This window comes from Notothenia rossii (genome assembly GCF_949606895.1).
Source record: "Notothenia rossii genome assembly, chromosome: 10".
NCBI lineage: Eukaryota > Metazoa > Chordata > Actinopteri > Perciformes > Nototheniidae > Notothenia > Notothenia rossii.
The window spans coordinates 7,713,361-7,734,946 of NC_136908.1; the positions used below are offsets into that span (position 1 = coordinate 7,713,361).

Here is a 21,586-nt window from a genome sequence, read left to right on the forward strand (position 1 = left end):
TACACACTGCACCACAAACACCTACACACTGTACCACACGCACCTACACACTGTACAACAAACACCTACACACTGTACCACACGCACCTACACACTGTACAACACACCCCTACACGCTGTACAACACGCACCTACACACTGTACCACACGCACCTACACACTGTACAACACGCACCTACACACTGTACCACACGCACCTACACACTGTACAACACGCACCTACACACTGTACCACACGCACCTACACACTGTACCACACGCACCTACACACTGTACCACACACCCCTACACACTGTACAACACGCACCTACACACTGTACCACACGCACCTACACACTGTACAACACACCCCTACACACTGTACCACACGCACCTACACACTGTACCACACACACCTACACACTGCACCACACGCACCTACACACTGCACCACACGCACCTACACACTGTACCACACACACCTACACACTGTACCACACACACCTACACACTGTACCACACGCACCTACACACTGTACAACACAACCCTACACACTGTACCACACGCACCTACACACTGTACCACACACCCCTACACACTGTACCACACGCACCTACACACTGTACCACACACACCTACACACTGTACCACACACCTACACACTGTACCACACGCACCTACACACTGTACCACACGCACCTACACACTGTACAACACGCACCTACACACTGTACAACACACCCCTACACGCTGTACAACACGCACCTACACACTGTACAACACACCCCTACACGCTGTACAACACGCACCTACAGCTCCTAAAGCATATCATCAGGCTACAGCCATTGTGTATTTTATTATGTGAAGCACTAAATGGTTTTAGACAAATATCAACTCTTTCTTTGTAGATATCTACTAAACTAAAGCAAATAAAGAGAGTAATGAGGCCTGAGTGATATATATTATACACACTGCTCTGCGTTCTGCACGGACCTCACAGCTGTTCTCACTGTAAACATCTCGTCGTGATGAAAGCAGTTAATAAAATAATATCCAGGGGATGCATGCAGAGCTGTGATTGGCTGAGATAAGTCCGGCCGTGCGTCACGCCTCCCCCGTTCCCGGAAATGCATCCGCGGAGGAGCCGTGGAGGACCCATCAGGGTATCCTCGGTTATATCCTCCAGAGAGCCTCCTCGACGCTCGGTCCTCGAAGTGCATTTAGAGAAATTAGATGTCCTTCAAAATGGTGCGCTGAAGTTCATTTCCGGGTCACTACCGGAGGACCAAGGATTCGAGGAGTCGAGGAGGGGGAATTAGTGAAATGAAAAAGGGCCCTGGTAAATAAATTGCCTTAGTATGATGTGAAGTAAGTGAGCCCTGGCAGGAGGTCAGGGGCTGGAGGCTGCCTTGAACAGTTTAAATGTCAACATGGTTTCAAGCTGCTGTCAGCCACATTACAAATCGGGTTTTTAAAATTCATTCAAAACATACTGCAAAACATTGTTTAAAGGTAGAATAGTGCCTGAAATGCATCTCATTCAAGCTTTGATATCATTTACAGCTGTTCTGATTGTAGATGTTTCCGGTCTAACTACCTTGACTGCTCTGTAGACTGTGCATGTTATGAATGCATTTGATTTTGTATGGATGAATGAATAAATGTATGCACATGGTCTTTCTTCAGCTGTTAAAACAAAGAGGCTGATGCCCCTTAAGGCTGGCATGCTAGCCAGTTTTCTCTCTTCTCTTTCTGTCTCTTTTTCAGAAATTGTTGTAAGCTTTTAAATTGAGGTTTCATTTTATTATCAGCTTGAATGTTTTCATTAAGTGTTCATGATGTTGGGCTTGATGAAAACATATATAGTAACATTAAATGATTTAGCATTTTTAGGGTAGGTGTGGGATATTGCCATGTTGTGCTGTCATGAAAGCTCCCTAAGCCTTACATTATACTAAGTCTTAAATGTATATCAGCACACTGTTCTTCGTCACTGAAAACCACTTGGAAGAAATAGGAACAAATGTCAAAAATGTCCGTCATATGAAAAGACTATTACAGTGAATGCCTTGTGCTACATGATATTGGAAGGCAGATGATGGAAGCCTTATGCTCACCAAGTCCCCCAGACGCTCAGTATTTCTAACTGTAAATGTCATCCGTGTAGCTGTTTGATAGAGCCTTGAAAAGGTTAGGGTTGTAGATGCCTTGTAGACTTTGCGAACTCACAAAAATGGAAAGCAGTGGCAGTCATTTTAAGATACATTTTTGTTTACTGATATCCGCTCTCCCACATGTAGTGACTCACCGCTATCTTTTGAAATCGTATGGGTGGACACCTTAAACTGAACTGCAAACAAAACTGTATAGAAAATGGGAGATTATTTTCTTAACCTTCCAAACATCATTTTTCAATGATATAATGTAGGTTTTGTGTATACAGTATATATATATATATATATCAACAGCCCTTCAAGCACATTTGATTTTTGTTCGCATTAACAGTCGCAGTGACCAATAAATAACTGGTCATTGCAACAGGCAAGTATGAACATTGCAATTATATACAAATAACCAATGAAACGTCATCAAACCATTTACAAGAAATGAACTAAGGTAGATTCCTTCAGAGGCTTGCTCTAGCTCTGTTGAACTGGAGATTGGAAAGACTCACCTTTTCTCAGACAGAAATGTTGAAAGCTAAACAATATTCTCTGAATATGAGAGAGAATCACCAGAATAAATGTCGCAGCATGTGCTCACACTGCACCAGTGGCACAGCTTCTGCCCTCTTTGACCCGTAGTGCTATTACGCCAAAGTAACGGACAGCCTTCAGATTTTTCTGCCATTGTTAAAATGATGGAAAATATTTGCTATGGGCAATCTCTGCTCCTCAGTGACAAACCATTTCCATAACGTCTTTATGATGTATCTTGCTTCTTTCTTCAATCCTTCTTTTTTTCTACTCACTATATATATATTTAAAGAAAATCTGTTAAATAGTGCAACCCTGCAAGTCTTCTATAAAGCCTTTTAACAAAATAGTCTTTGGTTTGCGATTTCTTCTTCAACCGTGTTAAACCTAATGCCATTATTATGTATTTGTTTGAGCCTTTGCTGCAGGTTCTTTTGGTTATCTATAGAACTCCAGCTATAGTAAAACCTTTGAACTTGAAATGTGTTTGTTTTTTTGCAAAATGCACCACATATTTATTAAGGGAAGCCAAAGCAAATGCAAAAATACTTGCACTCAATACCCACAGAATCCCTGTTATTGTGGTAAACCTGTTAATTACACATCTGCCATCACATCTGCAGAATGCCTTTCTTATTTTATCATACGGACAGCAGGTCCAATGTACATAAATGTATTTATTCAAGTGATGTCCATTTTTCTCCAGGGAGATACGCCACAGTTACAAGTAGCATACTGCTTCTTATTACAATGGGGTTCACGAGCCTGCACTTAATTAATGTTCAATGGAAGCCCAGTTATTACGGCTGTGTATTTTGCTGAATGTATTTAGTAATTTTCTTGAAAAATGTGGGCTTTCTTCCGGCACGTCCGTGTAAGCAGAGCTTCCTCTCCGGCAGATTGTAGATGTTATTAGTGTCTGGCATGGGAATCGGCCACCAGCTTGTCTGACGGTTAAATGCTTCTGACACTTAATTAATGGCTGATTGTTGTGCGGCACTTTTTCGTCAGGCTAATGAAGACTGTTTCAGCTCACACACACGCTTACGTAAACACTCACGCTACTATGCCTGGCACACACACTGACATTCACTAACGAACACTCTGCATCGATATTCCAGTGCAACAGAGACATTTGGAAAACAACCAAACAATGTTGATGAACTGAATGCAACTAACCCGTAGTGCATCAGTATTTTAAACTTGTTTTATCTTAAAGTGCACCTATCATGCTATTTTTAGGCAATAGCATAGGTCTCAGATATATAAAAATATATAAAAAACATGTCTATGAAGTGTTTTGATCCAAAATGCCAAACAGATAACCCATTCTAGCCATGCCTCATATCCCTCTATTTCACTTCCTGTTTCAAAAGTGCTGATTTGGGCTTTTTAAAAAAAAAAAAAAAATTGGAGGGGGCTGAGCTCATGCGTGAGATGCTACCGGCAGATACTGTGATACTGTGGATTATCAAGGATTATTTCTGAAACAGTATGGAGCTCAAAGGCTTTCTCTCTTGCCGGTTATACCACAAGGTGAGTTCCTTTTTATTTCCTGCTTCTTCACACACATGCTCTCCAGCACAGGTTAGCTCTGAGTGTTAGCGATGCTAATGTAAACACCGACCATATTACGTCCAAAACAGTCGGGCATTGTTTCTGATAGTAACGTTTCTGTGGGTGTAAAGCCAGCCTTATTTTTTCGGATGTTACGTCATATCGGACGCAAATCTGGATCAGCTCCGTTGTAGCCCCGTTTTTAGAGATTTGGGTACGGGGGAAAAGAGAGAGGGTTTTATTTTTTTGAGTTCCCTGACACACCGGGGACACATATTTATGTATAAAAGACATCAAAAAGTGCATTTTGCATGATAGGTCCTCTTTAAACAACTATTCAGTGATTATTTTTCAAACATTGAAGATAAAAGGAAAACAAAACGAATCTTTTCTGGCACTTTTTAAATGTTTATTGGATTCTTAATAGGTACAGTTACATTTTATGACTTCTCAGCACTCAACAGAAGAGTGAGTGAATTCGAACACGAGCTCTCGATACTTAGTTCAAGTGTAACTGCGCATTATATTGCTCTCAACCCAAAATGCCAGTGGGTTAAGACAGCGATGCAATAGTTGAAATCCTTCTAGGCGTCTCTGCCATGCCTGCTTCACATTATGTTAATATTTTATACTGAATCCCACATCTGAGCCTTTTCGGGATTCATGTTTTCCTTATCCTTGTTCTTCTATTTTTATAATAAATGACACAAGCTAAGAGGACTCTTGACAAGTCATTGCCAGGCACGTCTGCTTTGCACAGCATTGCAAGACACTGCAATCACTCATCCCTGCCCTCTATTTGTTTTCTGGGTGGATGGGTGGCAGACAGGGTCTAGTTTGTGGTCAGCACAAGTTGTTGTTTTGCTCTCCAGATAAAGAGGAGACGACAACACTCCCATACCATCGTTGCACACAGACACATCTGCACAGAAGACACTCCAGCACACCCATGCACTCAAGTGGACTCGGGAGTACACACTCAAACATAGCATTATGCATCCACTGCGCAGCGGAGCATATAGAGAAAGGTCATCCTCCCCTCTGAACCTGCGGCTCTGGGTGTGTTCTTTTGCAGTTCCTCAGTGCAACCCAAGCAGTGTGTGCATTTGTCTATATATATATATATATAATACCAGGTCTCTCTCACTGTGTACACAAATAAACATTCACTAAAATGCAGGCTGATGGATGGCATAGACTGTCTATATAAATAATATATATATTTTGAAAACTTTTTGAGTCCTCTTTGAGCTATTTTTGAAACAGCAGGTGATTTGTCACTTTGTTTCGGGCTCAACACATGTTTATGAATTGTAACAAAGGAAGTATGTCCGACTGTGCAGCTGAGGTGTGAGCGGTGTGACAATGGCAGAGAGGGGCTGACGCCAGTGGGCGAGATGTGTTGACAGCCTTGTGTACCTGTGTGTGTATTCAAAGGGTGCGTGGTGGTGTATGTTTCTATACTGCGCATACTGTACGAGGCTTTCTGTTGTGCAGTCAGAAGGAGTGAACATTGAGGTGTTTCTCTCATGCCTGTGTATTTCAGCTTCTGTGAAAGGCTCTCTGTGTTCCCTCCTGTTTCCTCGCTGACAGACTACACACTGACAGGGCCTACCCTCGCTGCATCTTAACACAGAGAGGGGGAGATTTTGAGGAAGACGAGAGGGAGACACAGCAACTGAGACTTCAACTGTTGGAGACGGGTTAGCCAGAGAAAGAACTGAAAAGGGGATTGGTTTTAAAGGGAAGAGGATAAATAGGAATTTAAAAACATACATACATAAAGTGACAGATGGAGAAAGACAAGCCTGACTCACAGCTGAGGTAATGGATGAAGCTTTGAAGGAATCTACTTGTGGAAAGCAGGTCAGAGAAACACCAGTTATGCCACACGACACATTTGCTGCTCCGTTACTCAGCGCTCCCCCTTCTCCACAGCCATGCATTTTTTACTCCGTGAGCTCATCTCCTAAAAAAGCAAGAAGGCAAATGCTCTCACCTCTTCTCTGACATAACACTTCGTTATTGGGTTTTGACCGCATTAAATGTCACCCAAAACACTTCAGCCCCTTTTACCTGTTCTCTTCGACTGCTCCGAAAAGGTTGCTCGTGTTGTTATTTCTCAACTGTGTATGAGTGGTACCAGTCTGGCACACTAATTCTGCCACTTTGTGAAAATGTGTAATTAGGTGCCTCGGTTGGCCTCTTGTAAATGTCATCTGTTCTGTTCTCTGGATTGTAGACTTTGATTGAATTAATTCCACCCTTAGATACCACTCATCGCCCAGCTTGCTGTTGTTAAGGGTGATATTTCTCCTTTTGAAACTGTGACTGAGGTGTTGGGACATATTCAATTAAAACGATTAAAAAACAAACAATAAACCTTTCCCCGTGTTCAGAAAATAAATGTTTAGTCCAATTATGTTATTAAAAATGTATTTTCCGAAAGGGAGAAAGGTTTGTTTTTTGATTGTTTATCTTTTCTTGACTCCTGTCAATTATTGGAAATGAGCAAATCCACAGATTATAGTCAGCAGCTTTAATTTAACTAAGTGATGTTTAAACTGAACTTTTAAATTTTTTTTACACCCCCACTCTCCTGCTTTCTGTTCGCTTCATCTGTCTGGCCCTCTGTAACAATGATTTTTTTTTTGTATCCTTCTCTTCCCCCCTCCATCTCTCATCAGGATTAGCTTCCCGTGCTTGTTAGCGTGCTAGCTCTTTCCCTCCCTCGTTCCCACGTTTGTCTCTCCGTACAATCCCTGTTTTGTGTGGATTAGCGCCCGTATTGTCCTCGGCTTAGGGTGTCATTGTTTCTGAGCTGGGATGAGGTAGGACATGCTCCTGAATATGTGTATGAGAGAGTCTGTACAGTATGTGCCAATGTGTTTCCGCACTTGAGACCAAGGTGATGAATACCCCTTTGTTCCAGAATATTTTACAACATGCAAGCATCACAAAGCAAACTGAAAGCTCTGTATTTGATGTGCTCTCTTCTTGTTCATCTAATAGTGTTGATGCAAGAGTATGTGCTAGGTGTAAACAATATAGTTGAAAACGCTTGTCCAACATGTCCACTTATGCATACGTAACTGCAGGTCACACTGACAGGGTAGAAAGATAGGAATGCTCGATTATGGCAAAAATCATAATCTCGATTATTTGGGTCAATAATTGATATCACGATTCTTAAAAATAATACATTTACTTTGAAAACATCCATTTATTGAACTAAAATGTTGAACAGTATTTTTTTGACAGTTGATTACCCTGAACTTTATAGACCCTCCAGAAAAACGCGGGCTAAAATCCTTGATTATGCGATTAAACATGCGGGGTTTTTATGTGATTTTATGCGGTGAAATTGCGGAAAGTTGCGAAATATGCTAAATATGAGGGGGAAAAGAATAACAATTTTTTAAAAGATTGGGCTTTCTTATTTATTCTCTCTCACACACAACCTGCCACTAACTTTAAACCCCTTTACTATTCAATTAAACACATTCAATGTTTATTTATTGTAAAAGCAATTGGGCTATTTTAATCTCTCACACACACACACACACACACACACACACACACACACACACACACATACACACATACACACATACACATACACATACACATACACATACACACACACACACACACACACTTCTCCGCCTCATTCTGTTTTCATTTACTCGTTCGTTATCTGACCAGCTTCAATCTTGTAGGCTACTCACTTCGTTTCTTGTAGCCCTCGAAAGGGTTTTGGAGGTTGATGCTCACCGTCGATTTTCTCTTATGCTCCAACCAATATACAGTCTATGGCTCCAACACACAGTTGCACGGGGTGCAGAATAGTTTCCCCCCACTTTTTGCCCGGTCTTTAGTAGAAATGTTCGTTGGTAAATGAGATGGATTAGATTTTTTCATCTTGGTGTTTTCTCTATCGTGTGAGCTCCACACGTTCACTCTATACAGTGTTGTTTACATTCTGTGATGCGCGAGCTGATGACGTCAAGACGAGTTAAGTTTTTTTTCTCTCAACTTTGTGTGGAAAAATGCGGGGATTATGCGGCCTTTTGATAAATATGCAGCCTTTTAAAAAATCTGCGCCATTTTGCTGATTATGCGGTAAATTCTGCGATCGCAGAATCGCGTTTTTCTGCAGGGTCTAACTTTAAATATAATTCAACTTAAAAAAAATCGTAATTGCAATTAAAATACGATTAATTGAGCCCTACTTCTGAAGCTGCAAAATAAAAGCGAGATGTGTTGTTATTGTCATTTCCTTTCCATGTCTTGTTCCCTCACTGACCACAGACAGCGAGAGGACAAAAGGCAGAGAGTATAAAACTATTAAAGGAGGTATCAGTATTGATCGCATAGTGGGGGGTCTACATTCGCTCGGTGTGACAGAAAACCCTCAGCAGGTGTAAAGTAGAAGCGGTCTGCTGATGTGCTGTGACTGAACAATCATCCTGCTTCCCCGAAGTTGGAGTTTGGAAAAATGTTGTCCTTCTCGTTAGTTATGTTTGGACGGAAATGTGTCGTAGAGAGTACAACTTTATTTCAGGCTCTGTTGGCTTTGTGCATGTAGTTTATCTTTTTGGATGTAAAAGACCGCTGTCAGGGCATAAAACCAACCATTTGTTTTCCGGTAAAAAAAAATCATATTGAATTCTGACCTTGTCAAGAGTCAAATTTAAATTGTGGATTTTGGAACAATTGTGACACCCCTTTTATTACTTTCCGACTTATTTACTCTCTTCTCTCGCAGGTACATTGGTGTGACAGTTAATCGATCCAGAAAATGTTCAGCTGTTGGAGTTTAAAAGTTATTCAGGAAGACGGTATATAATCATCCTATCTCTTTTGATTCAGTGGTTACCCTCAATTGCTTCTTCCCAATTACACTGATTTAAATTAAACTTTAAACAGCATAAAGTGTATTTACTGAAGACTCGAGTATAGGCGACTTTTTCATGACACATTTATCATTAAGCAGTTGGGTAATCTAATATATCATTAAGATTGCCTTGCATGCATGTTACCGTCCATGATGAAATACCCAATGGCCGTTATGAAGAGTAACCGGTGCCTTCTTTTTCATTGCTTTAATTTATATCAACCAAGCTGCTCCCTCTTTGCTGCTGTGTTTAATAATTTCTCCGTATACCAGGCTGCTCCGACGAGCAGCCATTCGTCAGGCCGGGCCTATCGATCAGCCGTTGTCAATTCACTCGGTTCATCCATTTCAGGCCCTGTTGGCTGTTGAGTATTCACTTGTTAGCCGCCTAAATGTTAAAGGTCAAATTTAGAGTCTAGTACATTCGTTCTTGGACGTTGTGACAGTAGTCAAAGCTTTGTCGAACCGAGTCTCTATCGATTTTTTAAATTACATTTCTAAATCTTTCAATGTGCACACTTAATTGGATGTTAATATACACATGTGCTGAAAGTCATGGTTACTGACTATAGGATTGCTGATAGCTCTGTATTGGATTGTGAATAAATCAGTCTATACTTTGACAAATCACAGAGCACCAACAGACATATAAGCAAAAACAAACAAACACAAGCTCTGCATACTATCATTCCCTCAATACAATCACATGAGTTAACTGTGTGTGTTCTAACTCTTCTTCACTTATATGGAATCAATGTTTGTCGTACTCAGTTGAGTTTCCAGTTTTGACGCCGACAGCAGGGAAACAGCCTGAGCTATTTAAGGTGGATATTTTGCTACGAAGAGAGACAACCAGGAGGGGTCTTAGAGGAATAAACCTAAAGTAGACAAACATCTTGACGGGTCACAAACAGAAACTGGGCTCTTAGCCGATTTGTGTTTACCCTTGTATTGATGTTTGTCCCTCTCACGGTATGTCTCTCTGTGTGTGCCTGACTTGCTCAAACTCACGGTCCACCGAAGCGTACAGGGATGGCACACCTGTGTGTTTTGTGTTTGTCTCTTACCCATAATTTGGCATTGCTACGTGCTCTATTTTGGGCTTTAATTCACAGTTACTATTCGGTGTAATGAGGCATAGACTAAGAACATGCTGAGGTGTTCTTTCAAAGAGGGGGACACGGTGGATATTTTTGTCCACCGTCAAATTCACGTTTGTAAAAGTGAATTGGAAATATAATTGGCCTCTTTTGTGTCAAGAGGTGAACAGGTTTGTAGCTCCTGAATAATGTGTTTCCAGTGATCACATGGTTTATCTATGGGCTCTACCTGGATCACCTCCAGAAGTCCATATGATTTAGCTGCAGCATCGCACACAGCTTTGTTGTGTATGGATTTTTAGCAGTGGGTTTGAATAATGTATTTTATCATGTATTGTACAATATAAGTGTTCTTTGTTATCCTTAAGTTAAATGGAAATGTAAAGGAGGTAGCAAACATTGACTATAGGATGGTTTATCTTCAGGGAACTTTGACCTACGCAGTCGGTCTGAAATGAAAAGAGGAGACTAACTTAGTGAATACAGGATGGGATTTGGAGGAAACAAGGATGCAGTGAAACCAGGAAACTACAGAGTATTCAGATAAGATGATTACATACATCTTAACGAAACGCCCGAGGTGAATTGGATTACAATTTTAATTAAAGTTACAAATCTTTGGGAGGAAGAATATTTGGCGTCACATTACACATGGGAAGAGGAAGGCATATTCTAATGGATTATCATTTTATGATTACAATTATGAGTCAGAAGCGGAAACAAATCTATAATGCAACAAAGCACTAGCCTTGTGCCAGAACACATCAATTTAGTCGATTTTATGATTGAATGATTCATCCTTTATAAATACAGTTCAATTCAATAATTGACCAAATATTACAAATTATATTACCACCAAAGATCTAAATGTGTTTCACATGATTATTGTAGGGTTCGTGAAATACGCTGATTCAGACATGGAGCAGAATATCTTAAGGAACCAGTGAGACTACATGTATTGCAGATAGAAAGTTAATTCAAATTGGGAATCCTCTAAAACATGTTGTTATGTCTACAGATAAGTTCTTACAAGTGTTTCACACCTCCTGATTCTTAGCTCATTCAGCATACAGTAGGGCTGAACGATTAATGGATTTTTAATCGAAATCGCGAGTTCAAATGATGCGATTATCAAATGATGCGATTATCAAATCTCAAAGCCTGCAATTATTTTGTTTTTATTTATTTAAAAAAGAAATCTTGTGTGTCAGTCATCCACACCAATCAGAGGTGCTGTGCTCCATATGTACCAGCCATTGTTAACCAATCAGAGGTGCTGTGCTCCACATGTAACAGCCATTGTTAACCAATCAGAAGTGCTGTGCTCCACATGTACCAGCCATTGTTAACCAATCAGAAGTGGCCCATGATAGAAGGTGATAGACAGATTGATCCAATCACCTGCCAAGTATTTTTGAAAGTGCCTGCCCTTTCCAAATGGCTTCCAATGGAGCTTTCCTAGATGGTTTGGTGAAACAAACCGTCTGAGTCAGGTTAGTAATGCTCCATCACATGTTTTACATCTATTACAGGGTGAATCTTAAACTGAAGCTTGACTTTAAAGCAACCCAACGGAAGTTTCATGTAAGTTTAGTTCTTTCACTCGCAGCTCGGGCTGCAGGGGTGCTAGAGACGGGAGCACGTTAATACGACCTTCCTAGCCGGAGATATGGCCACATTTTACAATAAACCTCCGTTGGGTTGCTTAAAAACAAATATCGCAAATCGAATCGCAATATCTGTCAGAAAAATTGCAATTAGATCATTTCCCCAAATCGTGCAGCCCTAATTCAGTATATTTCTCTTTTCATTGTTTTACACATGGTGTCAAAGGCAACTGAAGCTTGTACTTCATTACAAATAAAGTGTAAAGCAGTGCAAGCTGTCAAACAGGCGGATCATGCACTTGGTCTAAAAGGCACAGCATTTACTTGTCTGTGTAAACAATTAATAAATCTACTTTTATTAAATTTGGCAAATTCAAACGACTAGTGAGCAATCCCATTCCACTATTTTCGTGTTCATTTATTCAATGTAATTATTCCTGCCAAGTAAGTTATGATTGTCCCCTTTTTTTTTTAAATAAAAAGGAACATAAATACAAGTATTTTTAATACTTTATTTTAAAATGGTCTCCTACCAAATGAATAACACACCCTGATTGTTCAAGTACATTTCTCTTCCCTACAAAATATCGGAGCAGAAAGCAGGGTTGAGCCCTGCATCTATATAAATGATATACCAACAGCTATCAATACATATGATGAAGTCCTAGTCTTTACCAAATCTTTGGAACCGATCCAGTCTGAGCCAATAATAGAAAGTAGATATTATTTTCTTCAGTCACATTTAGTTATCCAGGTCTTTTGGGAAATATCTGAAATGCTCCCTTTAATATGAGCTGGTTGGAGGAGGGGCATGTGGGGTCTGTATCTGATTTACAGCAACTGACAGGCTGCCAGAGTGCCAGTGTTATATCGTAGAGAAAGAGTAGTAAACCAACTGAAGCCTGCATGTCATGCACACAGTGTGTTGGTAGAGAGAGTAAGTAACAGGAGTAAGGACCACAACAGCATATAACCGGACTAAAGTGATATTTGCAGATAAATACTCAGGCTGTTTAATGTGCTTCTAGCCTGCAAACTGAACTAGCAGAGCATGTTTTTAAAATGGATGTTTGTGAAGCTGACCGTTGAGCGGCCCGACCAAGCAAGGAGGCAGAGGCAGAACGTCCAAAATACAACCCGGTGTGGGCGTTTATTAAATCATGAACACATGACACACACACAGCCTCAATCCTGCTGTTTCTCCCTGACCACAGCCTGCAGCCACAATGATCTCACACACACTACCCGCCAACACAGACAGGGAAACAGAGCCTAAATACCCACACACTAATCAGCAATTAGACACAGGTGGGGGGGGGGGAAGGAGACAACACAGGGCACCAGGTGAACATAATCAGGAGTAACAGACATGGGGAAAGGGAAACACTTTTCAAAATAAAACCACATGTGCAACATTACAAGGCCCGAAGCCGTCAGTCCACAGTGACAAAGTTACCTTCGTCACAATGTTCATGAGCTAAGGTGCAAGACAAGAAGTGTGTTCATGTTTGTTAGATAGTAGGATGGACACTGCAGCAGGAGAGCTGCTATGGGTTGTTGTGACTCTTGTGCTGCAGACTGGCTCTGTGTGACTCTGCTCTGCCTATAACACAATGCTGACAATACAACTCTATGCAGGAATTCATTGAATATCGGAATAAGATATCCATCTGCACAGATGTGTGCAATCTTAAACACTTCTTAAAATTAATTGTGATGATTTGTTACATGGGTTTACCATTTCATAAATAAACTACTAAATCTGCCTGCACTTGTGTGTATGTATGTACACATTCAAATTAGCAACAATAGCAGTCAAAAATTGACTTTGGCCTGCTTTTAATAATCATTTTTTCAAAAAATATTATATGTTTAACCCACTGCATACAGAAAATGGTTCTGAATCAAATAAATATTTTTCACTCAAACAGTTAGAAGTATTTCTTTGCCTTTTATCATAACAGGTGATTTAGTTGGTAGAGAGAGAACTTCAGAAATGAAGGAGAAAAGCCAAGTTTAAATAAAGGTATTGATCGTTGTTGATGGCATGTCAGTGTGAATAGGCATTTGACCTGTTGACCTGACGAGTTGAGAGAGGCTGCTTTATAATTGCCCGGAGGATACTTTTTCTTATGTGAAGAAGACTTGAGCTTCATCTCCCAGTCATGTGACATACACACATGCCAGTACAGACGGGAAGACTACCTGGAAAGCTATGAATATATTGTCAAGGGGACTGGAGGATTTGAGGGGTTTACTGCATTCTCAGAAAAGAGGTGTACTTATTTTCTCATATTCCCCACAAACCTGCATGTTCACGCATCGAATCTCCCCCTCCACATTGTCCTCTCTGGTGGGCCTTTACTGTTTCCAAGGCAACCTGCCGAGCGGGGGAGAGAGGATTGGCTGAGGGGAGGGCAAAGTAAGACAAAATGTAGGAAAACAAGATAGCAGGATATAGAAGCCTTCTAGCTGTTGTTCACACAACAACTGCTAGAAGGCTAATGGCAATATGAGCTTCAATGTCTTTACATCATGTTTTAGTTGAGAACAGAATATGCTGACATTTGAGGGTTGTTGCCATGCATTCTGTATGGATATTCATTTTCCAAGAGAATGAGTAGCAATGGATTTTGTATCTCAAAACTTTCCTTTTGCATTGCTCTTAGTCCAAAACTTCAAAATGGAAAACACACTTTCAAACCAGAGGAGATTGGAAATGTTCTCTCTAATACTTGTTCCCAATATCATACCAAGTACTGATTAATACACACGATCGTTTTTCCCCAGATCTAAAATATGTAAACTTCACTGCGTATAACTGATGTGTAATGTCACTATCCAAGCAACACAAGGACTCTCATAGGAGAAGCCTATACTCCAACAATCCTCTTGCCCGGTAATTTACTGTTTCGCTATCAGATCGTAATTACTTAGCTGCACTGTTTTCTGAAACAGTTTTGTCTCTGATATCACTATATCAGATAGAAATAGACCATTTGTTGATGCATAGTAAATGACTGCATTTCACATTGAAAGACAGACTGCTTCAGGACAACTACTGCAATTGCACAGTATCTCAAACCATCAACTTACAAACAAACCGTTTACAACTATTAAAAAACAAGAACATTGTAGTTTGCGTTCACATCTAGTTTTCATGATTTCCTCACCTGCTTACTTCCCCTTGCAGGTGTGCCCACAACATTTCTGTAATTTTGTTGGAAAGAGCACTGTCAGTGGAGAGTAGCGCCTGCAAAGCCAGGAGGATTTAGATGCTTCCAGACAGACTCAAGGCTGGGCACAGACGTGTTGATCTCCCTCCCCAGGTCCCACAGCCCTGTCTCTCATCTGTCTTCTGGCTTTCCTTCTCATGCTTCCTGATCCCTCTTAGTTTAGTCTCATATATACTGAATGGCTACTGAATGGCACATTATTTCGTTTTGCAGACATTGTCGGTAGCCATCAATTCTGTGCGAGCTCCCTTTCACACCTCAGCGATTCCCGCACAGCAATTGGCTGTTATGCTGTGTGTGTGTGTGTGTGTGTGTGTGTGTGTGTGTGTGTGTGTGTGTGTGTGTGTGTGTGTGTGTGTGTGTGTGTGTGTGTGTGTGTGTGTGTGTGTGTGTGTGTGTGTGTGTGTGTGTGTGTGTGTGTGTGTGTGTGTGTGTGTGTGTGTGTGTGTGTGTGTGTGTGTGTGTGTGTGTGTGTGTGTGTGTGTGTGTGTGTGTGTGTGTGTGTGTGTGTGTGTGTGTGTGTGTGTGTGTGTGTGTGTGTAGAGCTTCAAACAGGTATTACTTCAAAATGTCTCTTGTTATCAATTTTGAGAAGCTTATGTGTAGCTTGTTGTAAAATCAGACTTTTAAATGTGGATCTCTAGCCCAAAACCATTCAGACAGCGACCTACAGTGCATTATTAACCATTACCCACACACACAACCAGTACACACACTTTTACACAAATAAATAAAACTCATGATCGCACACACTGCTAAGGGTTTCCACTGCCTATCGAACACTGACGGCCCGTCCACACACAGGCATGAAAAAAATCTTTCAAAGCTTCGCCCATTCACTTGAATGGGGTGACGTAGAACATTTTTAATCTTCGCCGAACTGCATTGTGGAGAGCGGAGCACGGCTTTGCAAGCATCGTGAGCATCAAAAGTTGAGCAATGTTCCACTTTTGATGCTCCCGATGCTTTCGAAGCTGGCATCAGCCAATCAAATCCCGTTTATGCAAATCCCGCCAGTACAAGCGCAGCCAATCAAATCGCGTGCAAGCTGTTCCTCATATTCCAAACGAGAAATTACGGTAGCAAATCACCCGGTTCTTTACGACCAGAACTATTTACCGGGATACAAACCGGAGGAACCAGGCATGGAGGGAGGTGGCAGAGACAGTGTGTGAAACTGGTAGGTTTTCGCCTGTTTGGAGAGTTTATATCCAGTTTACTTCATTTTAACATTGCTATTGCTTTGTATGTCGGGGGCGGGAGATTCATGTGATTGGTTGTTGGTCGCGTTGCTCGCAAAAAATCGCCAAGCTTTCAGACACGCCCACCTACAAGATTTTTCAAGATTTTTTTCATGCCTGTGTGTGGACGGGGCCGTAAGACAGCTTGGCTTAGTGTGTACATGTTACTTTAGGAAATAAACCCTACAGATTATTATGGGAATTGAAATTTGTGATAAAAAATATGAGTAGGCAAATTTACATGAACTAGTGGTAGATTTACGTTGTACGTTTGTTATACAGTTGTAAGTATATATGAAACAATCCCTATTGAAATACTAAAGAAAGAGGACTTACTGACAGACGTTTAAGATCTATATAGCTAATATAGCAGATTACTTGCATGTGTACACACTCAACCATTGGATGCTATCTATTTCCTGGATGCAAAGGAGAGTTGATTCCTGCATTCCTCAGCGTCTCTAACCAGAAGTGATGGGACTTGCCAGCTTCTGTTCAGCCCATGTGTAGGGAACACGAGGGATTGATTGAATTGCTGCTTGACAAAGCAGAAACTCCTTATTGAGCTAATGCACCTGTGTGTTGGGATCGATCTGACAATGTCACTTCCAAATGCATGGCAGGAAGATGTGAGCAAGGAAGGAGGCCAAGGAAAAGGAACTGAAAGAGGGAGGAAATCAGGAAAGGTGGAAAACAGTGATGTTTGATCTGCAAAAATCAATTCAAAGGTGGGTACTCAAATACCTACAAGGCCGTACTGACCACAGTGCTGTTACTTCCAACATCCTTGCTTTTATCATTGTGGGGGGGGGGTCCCTACCAACCAACCAACCAACGTTTGACATAATATGGATATTTTTCTGATTCCCCCCCCTCTGTCTTTCTTACTTCTGAGACAGTCCTTAATACTAGCCCATCCTTGTTTGCTAATTTAAACCAAGTTGGAACATTGAAGAGAAATACTGACAGGTATCGAGTCATGTTAGGAAATGCAGTCATTGTAAGGATAAATAAATCAGGAAAAGTGGCTTTTTGCCTGCCGGTGCCTTCCATACAGCACCTCCGCACTACATTTCAAGGAATATGTATGTGTAAATACTTTACTTGTTATGTAGCACTTTTAATGATGCATTAATGTTAAATGAATGTTCAAATGAACCATACAAGTTACATAATTACCACATATGGCATAAAGCACACATTTAAGTTACCCGTTCAGTTGGTTAAAACAGCGCAGACAAACTGACGTTGGATCACCTTTACTGAGACTGACTTGTCTCTCCAGCTGTTATGTTACATTGTTCCTTTGCTTCTCACACACACTCTCTCTGTTGGTCTTTAAGTCTCCTCTGTACTGCCCTTCCCTTAACCTCAACATATTGCATCTGATATACTTCCTGAAATTGGCAAGTTCTACAAGAGAATTGTAATTTGTATTACTTAAAGGACACCTATCATGCTATATTTAAATGATATATTGTAGGGCCATACCCATATAAGGTATATGTATATGTTTCTGTTTTCAAAATACCAAACAGATCATGCATTTTAGCCATGCCTCATTTTGCTCTATTTGCTGTTCTCCAGCCCTGTTTTTGCAGGGGGCTGATTCTGTGAGCTGCAGCTGACCAGTCAACTCAGAGAGGGGGAGAAATAGATCTCCGTCCTCCGTGTTTTATTATATTATTATATAGAGTCGTTATTCATTTGTTTTAAGGCTCAATAAATAACAAAGAACACCTTTGACCGGCACTTTTCTAATTTTGTCCCGAAGATTTAAACTCTAACGGACATCTTGCCCGGCGAAAGAAAACCTAACTGAAAAAGAGCCACAGTGGAGAATAAACAGAAGGGCAACCATGGCAACCATGGCACCCATGCGTGGGAAGTCTTCTTCGCTGCTTTTGTGGCAGACTACAGCGCCACTTACAGGCCTGGCATATGTACTACAGCGTCTCCAGCGCTTTCGAGCGGCAATGGCCGGCCGTGGCCCAACCCCACATTCCCCTGATAGGTGGAGAGTTGGCCCAATAGCCGTAGCGCCACCGTCCTGACGTCAGAGAAGTGTTCACATCTGGATCAGTTTTTATCAGACCCATTGCAGCCCCTTTTTTAGAGATTTGGGTATGGAGGCAAATAGAGAGGGTTGTGTTTTCTGGCACTTGGTGAGTTCCCTGGAACACCGGGGACACATATTCATGTATACAGTAAAAGACGTACAAAAGTGCATTTTGCATGATAGGTCCCCTTTAAGAGACACAATACATTATGATAAATCTTCTTTTTTAGATACAGCAGAAATCATAATTTTCCCATAATTTAACCTTTTCAGTGTCTACAAATACAGCAACTATTCAAATACGTTCTTATAGAAAAACACCATTACAACGAGTATTTGCTATACATTTTAAAACCATTGGCAGCAGCCTGTTTGAGAACATGTTTGTGACAAATGTGTTTCACAGAATGCACGAGTATATTACTTTTCACTTTCCCAGAGGAGAGGATAACAAATTAAGGAACAGGCTTCAAGACGCTCAGGAAGAGACACCATCAGTCTTATCCGGGTCAAAGGTCTTCCGATTGGACGTTCTCCACTGTCTTCTGTCTCAGTCAATGAGAATAAAAGGGTATAAAGTGAGATGGCAGGGAATAAAGGAATGTAAGCGGATGATGTAAGGGGCGGATGGTATGATCGATGGCATGGCTCTTTGCTCTTAGCGTGTGTGTGTGCACACTTGGTTTGTCCCACTTGAGCCTGTTCATATGCTTTTCACTGTAAGCCTGTGTTTGCCGTAGAGAGGGAAGCATTGATGGACGAGGAGCAACCTTTGCCGTTTCAGCAGTGGAAGTGCTTAAAGCATCCGGTCCCCCAGGGATGATCCATGTCACAGTCTCCCATCCTGGTGACTTATGGACCTGCCATGACAAAAACCCAAGGGCTGCTGACGCGGGTTTGGGGGTGGGGGTGGGGGTGGGATATAATAGTCCACGTGATGACACAGGCCGGACCCCCTGGAAGAAACCCATGTCTTGGTTATAAAACAGAAAGGCTTTTGATCTTTAGAACAATACTTGAGATAATGTTGATGCATGAAAGTGTGTGCAGGGGAGGAAGTTAATGGAGAGTAATGTGAAGTCGCAGGCAAATATATTTTATAATTGTTTCTCCTTGGTGTGTGTTTTAGTGATTTTTTTTAATTTATCTTCCTTTCCATCTCCCTTTTTATACTTTTGATTTTGTTTAGGATATATCCTACAGGAAGCAATTTGAAATGCACAAAAAGGCTGTTTTTTAATGATACACCTCTGCCTTGTTTTCACTGTTTTGGAAATATAGAAACTCAGCTCTCAGCAGGTTATGCTGATTTATTATACCTAGAGAGAAACCGTACCTGCTACAAAATGTTAACCATTATCAAGTCACTTTAGGAGGGAAATAATAGTGTCGGAACAATGAAAGTTTAAATTCAGTTGTTTTGTGCACTATGAATGTCATGGCCTTGATACACCATATCAAATACTGTCAATGTTGGAATAAAGAGAGTGTGGATTATCAGGCAGGTTAATAGGTATTTGCCAATTCAGTGCTCTAGTTGCACCAGTAATGACACTTTTTCGACTTAACTTCACAATATTAGAGCCCTGGCACTGGCACAAGTCAAAATGTCTGCTCTTTAAACATTAACTATTTATGTTCTGTACTATTTCTTACACTCCAACCCTATCTGAGTTGACCCCCCTCTCATTTAATGTTTCTCAGACTCAAACTTTTGTGACATAGCAGCTACAGTAATCCAGCCTAGTTGTACATGGTTACAACCACAGGGGTGAAGCCATTACCTGCAGGCCACCAGGGCCCCCTGTGGCCATGCTGCTGCACTGAAGCCTGAGTCCCAGCGGCTAATATGCTAATCAGACAGAGTCCTTGTTTACAGCATATGCTTATCTGGTAGTGATGGAGGGGGAGCTATACTAAGGTGGCCTTGGCTGGTCAAAATAAAGGCTATGGCACAGTGGAGCCTGAAAGCGACAAGTCATTCAGTCATCAGAGTATAGCAAGAGGGAGAGTACCCGAGTACTAATAAGGTATTTTAAAAGATAAATCAGCACAGAGTCACTCAGGCTAGAATCTTTTATGTCTGAGCAGGTGTTCCACCTTAAACAGATGATGGAAAATACCTGCTGTGAAATGACTGATTGGGATGGAACTAGAAGTGCAGCACGCAGCTGTAGTCCTCTGTGAGTCACTGCACATTTCACTTTTTATACAAGTGCTTCTTTTGAAAAGTAGGGAATTTCAAATTGTGACAATAATAGCTTTTTTTTTCTTTTTTTTAAAAGTAAAAAAAAAAAATGTATTTATAGAAGGACCATGCATACAAAAACATTAATCTCAGCAAAGAGAAGAGATGCAATATGCCAGATTATAGCTAACAGCTCATTTCCATCTGTGGTCCTCAGTTGGCTGATGTTTTTATGTTGAACAGCAATGTTGATACTGACTTTCTTGATTGGAACGACTCTGTGCTCGTATGTTTTTAGGTGGGAAATCCTTTCAAAACGAGCTAGCATCAGAGTGGCTTCGCACATTGGGAACTTTATGAGACATGTTTAATTAGAAATGTATTTAAAAGAAGAAATTGTGAAATGCAAAGCACATATTTCATTATAGACTGCATCCACATGCAGAGAAAGTCCATTACCTCCAAATCCCCCTACACACAAATACGCATTGAAATACTTGTTATTCATTTGTAATGTTTTAATAAGTTACTGTCTATACATATCATATGTTCAACACTTTTTCTGACCTTTTGATGTTTGTATGAATTTATATTCTGTCAGTCACTAATACATTTCCAAATACGGGGACTCATACTGAATGGCGAGACAGTACATTTCCTTCTCTTTTCTTGGACATCTGTCAACTGCAAACCCCTCCACACACAGTCCATAAATATAGACTGCCAAAAATAACAAAATAGCCCAAATTCCTATCCAAGCTGTGAGATAGCGTCACTTAAGGCTTACACTGTAGCTTCACAGTTAAGGTAACCTTTGTGAGGGGAACATGCACACAGACACATCCCAAATAATGCTCTTAGAGGTCATGTTTGTTGTCTGATGGTGGACTGGACACAAACATTTTGCAGTGTATTTATTTAGCAGACAGTTAATTCTACCACTCAAGCCCTGTGGAATGCACTGTTAGATAAAAATGATTGATCTTAGACCTTGTTAGACCTTGCTGTAAGGATGTTTTAACTTA

The 21,586-nt window shown here is 40.9% G+C and overlaps 1 protein-coding gene across 1 annotated transcript in view; it reads left to right on the top strand.

Moving 5' to 3' along the window:
* Positions 1-21,586, top strand: part of csmd2 (CUB and Sushi multiple domains 2) — a 266,993-nt gene that overhangs the window by 52,685 nt on the left and 192,722 nt on the right. The gene's annotated exons all lie outside the window — the stretch shown is intronic.